Source organism: Genypterus blacodes, unplaced genomic scaffold (genome assembly GCF_046128005.1).
Source record: "Genypterus blacodes isolate CSIRO-AG114 ecotype Tasmania unplaced genomic scaffold, CSIRO-AGI_Gbla_v1 ptg000045l_1, whole genome shotgun sequence".
In the NCBI taxonomy this organism is placed as follows: Eukaryota; Metazoa; Chordata; class Actinopteri; order Ophidiiformes; family Ophidiidae; genus Genypterus; species Genypterus blacodes.
This window is the reverse complement of record NW_027466858.1, coordinates 543,185-554,254: the sequence shown is the minus strand read 5'-3', so window position 1 is coordinate 554,254 and position 11,070 is coordinate 543,185. Positions and strand designations below refer to the sequence as shown.

At 41.4% G+C, this 11,070-nt stretch overlaps 3 non-coding genes across 3 annotated transcripts; all 3 read right to left on the bottom strand.

The window, feature by feature from the left end:
* Positions 1 to 5,021: 5,021 nt before the first annotated feature.
* Positions 5,022 to 5,103, bottom strand: trnas-cga (transfer RNA serine (anticodon CGA)). The gene has a single exon. It is a non-coding gene; the product is annotated as a tRNA-Ser (tRNA).
* A 413-nt stretch (positions 5,104 to 5,516) lies between these two features.
* trnas-uga (transfer RNA serine (anticodon UGA)) lies at positions 5,517 to 5,598 on the bottom strand. The gene has a single exon. It is a non-coding gene; the product is annotated as a tRNA-Ser (tRNA).
* Positions 5,599 to 6,482: 884 nt separating this feature from the next.
* On the bottom strand, positions 6,483 to 6,564 carry trnas-cga (transfer RNA serine (anticodon CGA)). Its single transcript has one exon. It is a non-coding gene; the product is annotated as a tRNA-Ser (tRNA).
* Between the last annotated feature and the right edge of the window lie 4,506 nt (positions 6,565 to 11,070).

Here is an 11,070-nt window from a genome sequence, read left to right as displayed (position 1 = left end):
TCTCATGCATGGTTGTGGGTGAAGAAGCAACAACTTTGTTCCATCATCATGCCAACATCATGGCCATTACTGACGTTATAATTATGACTCATGTTGCTTCATGAAGAAATACAAATATCTCTCTATTCACTCATTCCTATTTCTGAATTTTTGGACAAAAAGGTGGCAGAAAGGGTTGAGAAATGTCTTATAACAGCAATTCTTTCCCGACATTATATTCCTTAATGGATTACTCCCCATTGTATATTAATTGCCATTGTTTCTTTGCAGAAGTAGTGATGTTCTTTTACAAGTTATTCAGTTCATGAGTAGGAATTCAGGCTGGATGGTCATTTTTCATATTTCTGTGGGAACCATCTTTTTTTCTTGCTGTAACCATGTGAGTTTTAATTGCCAAAAACTTTAAATTTGTTATAAAGTTGATTGTACTCACATTAAGAAACATGATTCATTTAAAATTGGTATAAATTGACAGTATGTAGCATACATATTGTACATTAAAACATGAATGTTACAATTGGCTGAGAGTGCTATGTACAGAAACCAACTGTCACCGTAGAAGAATTCCGAGAAAATTACAAAATCAGATGCAATATCATCATCCTTTATTGTTTTCCAGAGATAACAAAATAATAATCTTGAGATCTCGAGAAAACTTAATGACTTGGTTTGATAGGTATTTTCAAGATTATGCATTCATGTGAAATATACATCTGTGTTAAAAGAAAGACAATAGACATAATACACACTTTCAGCTGGAACACAGCATCTGTAAACCTGACTTGTGAAACTTTGAAATATATTTACTTGGAAATGATCAGCAATTTTACCCCAACTAAAGCAATCAGTCACAACTTTTTTCCAGTGGCATAATGAAGAGGAGGCGAGCCTTGAACTGAAATGTCAAAGTCCAAAGTGGAATAAATGATCAAAGCTAAGCAGCACTTACAGAAAAAAAGACACTTGTTCTTTCACCAAAATGACTTTGTGTGCCCATTTTGGTGTTTTTTCTCAAGGTAACAAACAATGAAAAAATGTGATATTGGACATCTTCTCTTGGCTTCACTAATTTAGTACCAAGGATGGAGTCAAAGAAAAAAGTGAAGCCATTAGTACAAATGAGCTCATGATCAAGCCTGTGATTCGTTAAAATCCCAAACAGCTCTCTTGAAGGTACCTGTCGAAGCCCGGCAATGGAGCAGAGCCACCATAACAAGGCTTGACACAGATCTCAGGAAGCAGCAGCACACACAACAATCAATAGGCCAGCCTCAGAGGAAGAACACGGAGGGGGAGCCAGACTTCACAACCAATCTCCTCTGAATATGTGAGAGCACTCTCCCCTACCTTCACTCCATCGTGGCTTCATGTATTTGAGAGAGGCGCTAAAGAGGAAGATGTGGTGACAAGTCGTATGAAGAAAGGTAAACCACTGTCAGAGGAAGTCCTTTGTGGAGCTGATCAGTGGGGAGAGCAATAGCTGCACTTCGCTACTCACAGCACGATCTGCAACGTTCCGTGGTGGCTCTGTCACTTCCCCTCAGGCTTTCTGCGTGTAGGTGTGTGGTCTACTTCAATCCATATGAGAAGTTCTTAGATTCAGCTTTCAGATTGGTTGCTTCAGATCAGTTCTGCAGGTTTTCACTTGTCCATGAGATTCAGGTCCTAATTTATGACCATTTTAGGATAAACTTAACCTGAAAATACTACTGGCTTGGGTTGCAGCATGATTATCTGAACAAAAAACAGGGGACATTTGACGCTATTCTTCATGGTGTATTTCACTTCTTGGTCTGGTCAAAATATCTGGTATGTTCTAATGAGGAGAGAGACAGAGAGAGAGAGAGAGAGAGAGAGAGAGAGAGAGAGAGAGAGGTTCCTAGTGTGTCATTCTTTCTTCATCTCCCATGAATTTAATTCTAATAACATTCATAGAATTTTCCCATCAAATTTCACAGGAGCTTTGTTCATTCACCCACCCTGAACATAGTAAGCTGAGTGGAGAGGAGACACACCTGCTGCAGGTAGAGGAAAAACACGCCCCATTTCACCTGCAGCATCCGACAAGAGCCCTAACTAAATTTGTGGCAATGGCAGTCCCTGATGCCACTGGCCTCTTTCAGCAGGATAATGTGTCCTCCCACACTGCAAAAATTGTTTCAGAACGGATTGAGGAACATGGCAAAGAGTTTGACTTCAATGGCCCCCCCAGAACTCCAATCCAATCGAGCATCTGTGGAATTTGCTGGAAAAATAATTCTGATCAATGGAAGCCCCACCTCACAACACACAGGACTGAAGGAACCTGCTGCTAATGTTTGGTGCCAGATTCCAGAGGTCTTGTGTAGTCCATGCCTCAACGTGTCAGAACTGTTTTGGCAGCATGACGGGCACTTACACAATATTCGGTAGGTGGTTATGACTCATTGGTGTATAACATGTATGTTCCCTTAAGAAATCTACCGGAACAGGCAGCAAGCAGGGATGGTTTTCTCAGCAAAGTTATTTTTCTCTTCTCCTCCGCACATCATCTCAATGCATATCAGCTGATGAATACATTGGGTATTGAATATATCCAACAAAAAATATAATGAAGATATACAGTGTGTATGTGCATGCGCGTATGTGCGTGTGCACGTGTGTGTGTGTGTGTGTGTGTGTGTGTGTGTGTGTGTGTGTGTGTTAGGCTGTCCTCATTATGATTTTCATGGTTTCCAGCACATATCAGATAATTACACAGGACTAACAACAACTCCCTGCTGGAGACCACACGTAAAGAATATGGACTTCAAGACTGAATCGAAATATCTGCAGATACTATTCTGTTTGGTGGAAACTCTGCAAACTTAATTTAGCTGTGTTTAGGTCCTTTACTTGAGTTGAATCTATCTCTCACACCCATGTCTCAAATCTGAATTAAGCCCCAATGAATGACAGAACCATACTGGAAAAAAAACTATTTTGTGCACCCCTGGTAACAATGCTGCTTGGAGCCAATCAAAATAATTCTGTAAATTAAATTCTGCACAGGGGAGGGAAGTGGGGTGAGTGTACTACAAACACCAGTGTTCACCTGTGTGTACATTATTATTTATTTGTGCTTACTGATTACTGTATGAAGAGTGACCTTGCTGTGGCAGGGCAGTGTAGAGTTCAGTGGGTCGCTGTAAGTGACACGGGGGGCCGGGGCTCCCCAGCAGTTGTCTACATGGCCCCACCGTCACCCCAGGATGACCTCCCCTAAGTAATTACTCCTGTCACTCTGTCACTATCCCCTCCCAGACAACATCATCGCTATGACGATGGATAGGTTGATGCTACTAATAACTCGTTGCCCCCTGGACAGGCTACCTCCCTGGTTCTCCTTCATATCACCTCCTTGCCTTTACAAGCTTCTGTGTTCAGCATCCTACCAGCAACACCACTAGTTTATATTTGCATATTTTGTATCCACTAATTGTCGTAGAGGGTGGCTGTATGTGATGGCTGTTGAAGGTGATTTTAATGGGGGAGACACCAGATAATGGCAGTGCCCTCTCACCCTGCTCTGTACCCAAGCCTCATTAGGGTGATCAGGGAGTGCCAGTCAGAAAGGGCTGTGGCTGGGGTGAGAGGGCATAAGAGAGCACATTTATTTATCTAAGGACGACTGTCATGGAAATATTTCATTATGGCCTGTCTGGCTTCCAAAACATTCTTTCCACACAGTAATGATAGTCATGAAAAAATTGTTTTGCCAAAATGTTGTTTTGCCTGTACGTTTGGCCTGTATGTTTTCTTTGTCCTTTCTGCAGGATCGAAAGATGGACATTGGACAATAATTGAGAGCATCCTGTGCTCATTAGCGCTGGCTTATTTTAATAGATTTTAATGCACTTGGAAAGCCGACCGTCATACACACATGTAGGAGCAGGAGTGATGAATTGTTCAAAAATGCTCTTTCGCCAAGTCTGCACAGCCCCTAAATGATATTTATATGATTTAAAACATGGTAATTTGGTTCAGCGTTGAGATCTGTAACACAATCATAGTGACAAACACTACACCATATAGAACATTTGAATCTATATGACTTTTTATTAGTAATGAAGTTTTATTCAATTGCAATAGATGTAGGCTTCAATACATGGCTCTCCTCACACTATGGGCATTATTATGGGGTTTTAGTCATAACCAATGTGACCTTGATAATCCCTCAAAAAAGGGCAACCACATTACCTGCATGTGTTGCAAAATAAAATAGAGCCACATTACTATGTCAAGTCATGTCAACTTTAATTTCTATGGACCAATATTTCGAAGTTCAATATCCAACTTGTCTTTCTCTGATATTGGCGTCATTAGAAAAACAGATTAAGCTCCTCCATACTACAGGATGTTAACTTGATCAATGTCACTTTCTATCAATCAGTGTGCGCCACCTCAATTTTGTCACCCCACTCAGCTCAACTGTTGTAACGGTGCTCAGCCTATAGAGTCCTGGCATGGTACAATACTAAGGTGATTGGCACGGTTGTAGAGGTTCAGGCTGAAGAGACGGCTCAGGCCATTATCCCCAAACCTAGCAATCAGACATGGCAGGTGGTTGAGGCAGACAGCCCAAACTCCAGGAATCAGACATAGCAGGTGGCTCAGGAGGATGGCCAGAACTGCAGGAACAAAACAGGGAAGGCGGTTTTGTGATAGTTAGCTAAACTGAACCCAAATGCAGGACATTTGTGCCGTATATACCTTCAGTTAATGAAACCCCTCATCTGATATCTGAGCCTCCCGTGTCTTAAACCAACACCCCATATTCAACCCAATTCCTCAACAGAGAGCTTGCTTAAAACACATAAACAAAAAATATATGAATTGCCTTCTTACCCCAAATGCAAATGCAGGGACTGAGTGAGACACAACAGAGAGCTATGCCGGTAACTACAGACAAAGAGGGTGACAGGAGCTGACAAACAGGGAGAGTAAATTACCTGCATGTAAGATAAACATTATTCATCCCAAGGGAAAGTGTTGAATACAATCGTCACGAACAGGATTTGAACCTGTGCAGGGAAACCCCATTGGATTTCGAGTCCAACGCCTTAACCTCTCGGCCACCGTGACTTGTAAGGGCATTTCTTGCTAGCACGTGCCACGCAGGTGGAGGTCAAGATGCAAGGTGAACATTAGCTACAAAGTTATGGTCGTAGTTACTGTCAGATGGAGGCTAACGAGTGATAAAATCCAGTAACAGGTGCGACCATGGACAATGAGGTATTGGTAATGAATAGGGGAGACCAGACCTGGGTATGATAATCTAAACATTAAAAATCGCAAGATATATATTTACAGCCAAGTGTGAGGGTGTGTATGAGTGTATGTGCTATAAAAGGGAAGGAGAGTAAAACAAGATGGTGGACACAATCCACGAGGTGGACCTTTCGGTTACCCAGGTGTGTAAAGCAAATGGGGAGAGTAAATTAGGTTGCTTTAAGATTAAACTTCATTTGTCCAGATGAAAATTATTGAAAGATGTTCGTCACGAACAGGATTTGAACCTGTGCGGGGAAGCCCCATTGGATTTCAAGTCCAACGCCTTAACCACTCGGCCACCGTGACCTGCGCCAAGGGCTTTCTTGATAGGACATCACTAGCAGGTGGATGCATCAATTTCTCAGGTGATGGAAGCCATGATGCCAGTGGCAGACAAGACAGCCTCTGGAGCTCTCTTGGAATTATCTGATAAGAACCCTTTTGAGGAGGCATTAGGCTTACTTCAGCAAGTCTGTGCGGGGATGCAGGACACGGCAGACACGCTCCAAATCTTCAGACCCAGCAAGAAGGCTTGAAGCAGGAGGTTGAAATATGACGTGGACAGGAAAAATGGGATCCGGTCGTCTTCTCATTCCACAATAAGAACCTCACAGTCTGAAAAATAAATAAATAAAGCAACAAACCAGTTTCTAGTTATTTGTGTTCAGCCTAGTTCTCTTTCACTCACTGAAGGGTGAAATTGGCATACTCTTCTTTGTCCTTCGTCCAGGAAGGAGAGAGAGAGAGAGAGAGAGAGAGAGAGACAAGGTCTCCTATCAGCAACGGAAGCGTTGCACAGAGAGAGTCTCCTACCAGCAGCTGGAGGGTTGCATACAGAGACTGATTTGAAAGTTCCCATCGGTTTTATTGGTAGATGACATCATAGGTCGGTGGCCACACTTGGCGAATGATGGTCGGAAAAGGAGGTCCATGGGAGGTTTTGCACCTGCGAATAGTTGGGATCCTGGGAGACTGAGTGAATGGCTTTACTTTGTTGTTACTGTTGGTAACTTGCTCCTGGAAAGAATTAAAAGTGGTTAGTGGTAAAGGAGTGGGCCAACATTCGGACAGTGGGAGAATGTGAGTCAGGCCAATCCTGAATGAGAAACAAGAGAGGGCTATGCAAGTAACTAGAGGCAAAGAGGAACTGACAAACATTGTGTTTCTTTAGGGGAACAATGACACACTTTCGTCACGAACAGGATTCGAACCTGTGCGGGGAAACCCCATTGGATTTCGAGTCCAACGCCTTAACCTCTCGGCCACCGTGACTTATATGACAGAGATTGCATTAAGGAGGACTAGTACATGGATCAGGTATCATGGTCTGCTTAGCCTCCCAGATGATGGACTCAACTTCTCAGGTGATGGAAGCCATAATGCCGGAGGAAGGGAAGGAAAAGGTTTTAATTGATCAACTTTGTTAATTATAAATATACACTGATTCTAAATTTGATGACTGCAACACGTTCCAAAACAAAGTTGGGACAGTGGCAATGCAAGACTGGGAATGTTGAGGAATGTTCAGAGAACATTACACAGGTGAAGAGCTTATTGTCAACAATAAATGCCAACTCACATTCACTTTATAGTAAAGGATTGCAGGTGCTATACAGCAGAGATTTAATATCAAGCAAATTCCACTTTCAAAACTCCTGTCCTGAGTTCCAAAAGTGCAAGTGTTGTTGAAAGGAAAGGTGATGTAATAGAGGGGCAAAAACAAAACTTTTTGTTGTGTTAAGGGCATCAAGTTTATATTTACGAGATGAATCAATTAAAACATCTTGAATTTGTACTATTAAGTACAAGTAAAACAAGGAGTGTGGAATCACACTCCTTGCATGTCACACAGTCAACTTTTTAGGTATTTGAGTTAGTGGTAAAATGCGATAGTTATTGTATTGGCAACTGAATATCATTGTGATATCTGACAATTCCCACCCTTAATATGTAACAGTTTGAAACAACTGTGAGCGATGGACATTTTGGGAGAAAATCTGAGGAAGCGTCAGGCTGATAAGGTAGTTAAAATCCCTGTACTCCCCATTACATGGTATATAGGTGTACACCACACATACAGACACACACTAAACTGGTTTATTAAAGGAGAGCGGGGGGTGATGGGTAGGCATGGGGGGTACAATCGATGGCTGTTTCCCCAGCCTCAGTCAGTGGAGAGTTAAAATGCTGTTAAACTCCAGCCGAGCGGACGCTCTCTCTAACCAAGCAGCCTCGCTCGCATTGATTTTTTATTTAGCTCCCAGCAGTGATATGTCTTCCGATGCACAGAGAACACACCGAGCCTCCATAGCCTGTCAGCACATAAATCAGGCCCTATTTGCCCAGTGTGCAGAGAGGAGTCTGTTAACAGAATTAAACTCTTTCTTAATCCAGTTTCCAGAAAGGTGAGTGTAGACCTGCAAAAGAAGACAGCAAATTTGATGCTCTGCACTGTAACCAAAAGACACAGACATGTCATGAGTTCATTAGTTTTTGTTTGAGTGATAATAGATGAACATAGTTGTTGGTTACATATTATGAGAGTTATTTTCTATGAACACAGCTACCACATCTACAGGCGTTTTAAAACTAGACTTGCAAGCAAGTGTATTATAAACCATTGCATGTTGATATGTGCCCAGTTGAAAAGAGAATTGCATTTCAAGTGAACAGGAAAACTTGTATGTTGTCACTGTGAAGGAAATGAATCACATTTGCAGTAAAGTTGGGGGCGGAGTGGCCCAGGATAGGACAGCAGTTGTCTTGGAATCAGAAGGTTTTTTCGGATTGATTTCAGGCTCCTCCTAGATGGCCTGTCAATGTACAGAAAAACTTGTCCACACATTTGTTACCTCTGGGCTGGACTATTACAGGTTTCACGAACCTTAGGAAGCAGTCACACAGGTGAGCCTCAGAGGGAGTGATGCCTTGGTTCTGTTGATCGTTGGCAGCAGGCGGGTTTAGTCCACTATGGTTTCCTCAGTCGGGCAGCAAGGTGGTGAATTTAGGATTGGATGGGGGGCTGTTATCAGGGCAGGAGCTGCTGCTTAGTTCTGGTGCTGCCTCTGTCTGGGTGGAGCCGAGTTGGTGTCAGGATCCCACAATTTCGAGGATTTACCTGTTTCTACTCTGCTCTGTCCATTTTCTGATCTTTATCCATCCACATACTAAATGTGTACCATTCAATTACAAACATATTTTTCCCTTTTTTCTTTTTATATTCTCTTTGTCTTTCTCTGTCAACGTTTCCCTTTAACTGTCTCAGACTAAAGATTTATCCTTGGGAGGGAGGCAGCTTTGTTAATCACCATACTATACTATTACTATACTATTGCTACAAATGGTATTATAATGGTTAAACAGCTCAGCGCTCCTTCATCTCGTGATTTTATCTCAATGTGATTTTATCTATTTTAGTTTAGACAATGTTTTTGCTGATGAGTTTTCTATTTTCAGTTCACTTTTACTTCTTTTATTTCTGTTAAGATACTTCTGTTATTTTCTGCTAAGCAACCTGAATGACCTCTGCGTATGATAATGTGCTTATTTAAATAAATTTGCTTTTTTTTGCCTATTAGGAATATTCTGTTTTCAATTTTCTTCTCTTTCTGATTTTAAGTTCTCTTAAATTGTTTTTCATTGTTGCTGTCAGTTTTTCTCCTGTTTGTCTCACTGCTCCTCTCCCATAGGCTGATATGCCATAGCGATACCCCCAACTTGATTACTGCAACAACTGATTGGTTGTGTCAGAGTTCCGGACTGCAGACACATATACAAACTCTCTTCTTCAGGAACAGCCATTTTCACCCTTGACTCCAGGAAACATTCACACAAGCGACCATTTAAAACTACGACTTTTAAACAGTCACAATGTGTCTTTTTTTTGTCTTTTTGTTACACTATCTACTTTTCTCTGTGTCTTGATTGATAGATTGCTTGCGCTCTATGTGCGTCTGTGTGTATCTGTCAAAGAGCCCCCGGGTTATCTTTTCTTCTGTGTGTGTGTGTGTGTGTGTGTGTGTGTGTGTGTGTGTGTGTGTGCGCATGCCTCCCTACTACCTTTCTCAGTGTGTGTGCTACTTCTCCACTTAACGTTTCCACAATGTATACAGTTGCAAATCAAATTTTAATTAAATATTTTAATACACTTGTAGCTCTTTCCGCACCACTGTTTCTTTATCCACAGAACAGGTTAATGCTCAGCCCCTTTCTTCAACCACACCACCACAATGATACACGCACTCAATGATTTTGCATTCAGACTTTATTGAACACCCACACACAACTTTTCAGACTTAACTGGGCCTCTCTTACTCACTATGATGGCACTTAACCTACTCCTCCACTCGCCACAACGTTGCTGCATCACAGAGCCACACACTCTTTCGTCACCGGCTCTCGCTCAGACACACTCTGTCTCTACAATGCTTCAGCGTTACTCAGCTATAAACACTTTCATTACCAGCTCTCACTCACCCCTCCTTCACGTCTCTTCAGGTCTGTTGTGGTTAGATCTGAAGAATACTGTAATGACCTTTAGTTCATGTAGTATGTTGCACACAAACAATACATACGACTTTATGTTGTTGATGTTCTGTTACTATGTCTTAAATATGTGATGTTTTATGTCAGTCGCACAGAGTGATTGGCAGCTGTGAGTGGGGGGACAATTTTATTGTTCGAGGATAGGAAGGAGCTAATGCTCTAAATGTAAAACTATTGGACCGTAGCCATGTTTAGATCTCTGTGCCTTAGTACTTCATTCTGTGTTAATAAACGTTCACTGTTCACTGCAATACATTACATTATTGCATTACAATACTATTAACAAGAGTTTCCCTATTGTTTTCGTGCATTACTTATAAGTATAAAATACTTACCACCAAGTTAGTATATAAGTATAAAATACTTTTAAGTAATCTACCTGTGTTTAGCTTCTTGAACAGGATGGCAAAAAGGCAGTAGCTCAGTGGGTAGAGCTTCAGCTTGGGAACCGAAGGGTCGTAGGTTCGAGTCCCTGCCGAGGTCCCCCTGAGCAAGGCACCAAACCCTCAATTGCTCCCCCCTCTGCGAAGGGTGGTAATGTAATATAAGTCGCTTTGTATAAAAGCATCTGCCAAATTCTCGTAATGTAATGTAAAAAGGACAAGTCACTTATGTCTGGACTTATTATGTCTGGAGATTTTTTTTTTCAGTTTATTAACTGAATATTAGAGGCACAGATGAGGAATTTTCTTCTAAGCAAGTAAATAAAAATAAAAACCTCACTGTTGTTTGGTTACCATTTATTTCCTAATTGAAAATTAGTTTCCCTTTGTTTACCATGCGTTTATTGAAGATAAAAGAGGGGGAAAAGGCAAATCAAATGTAACTAATTGTAGCTTCCCTATTCCTGTGGCCTTGGAATCATACACAATTCACTGAGCTCCTCAGTATTATAATCCTTTCACACAACTGGATCACAAAGCAAAATTAATCAAATGAATTATCCACATACAACATTAAACCTCTTAATCTTCACAAGATGGTTTCTACAACCCAAAGGTACATAAACATACAGAGCACTGTCCATTCTGTGAAGATATACAGAGCACATCTTTAAGTGCTCTATAAGTGTTACGCTCGCTCGCCTTCTTGTACATCTTGTTCAAGATTATCATCAAATATCCAGATAATGGAATGTGTCGTGTTTATCTGGATGCTGTCTGAATTATGACTGGATCTCAGTAGGCAGGCCATCATAATAATCAAGCCCTAAATCCATACAGTATTTAATCA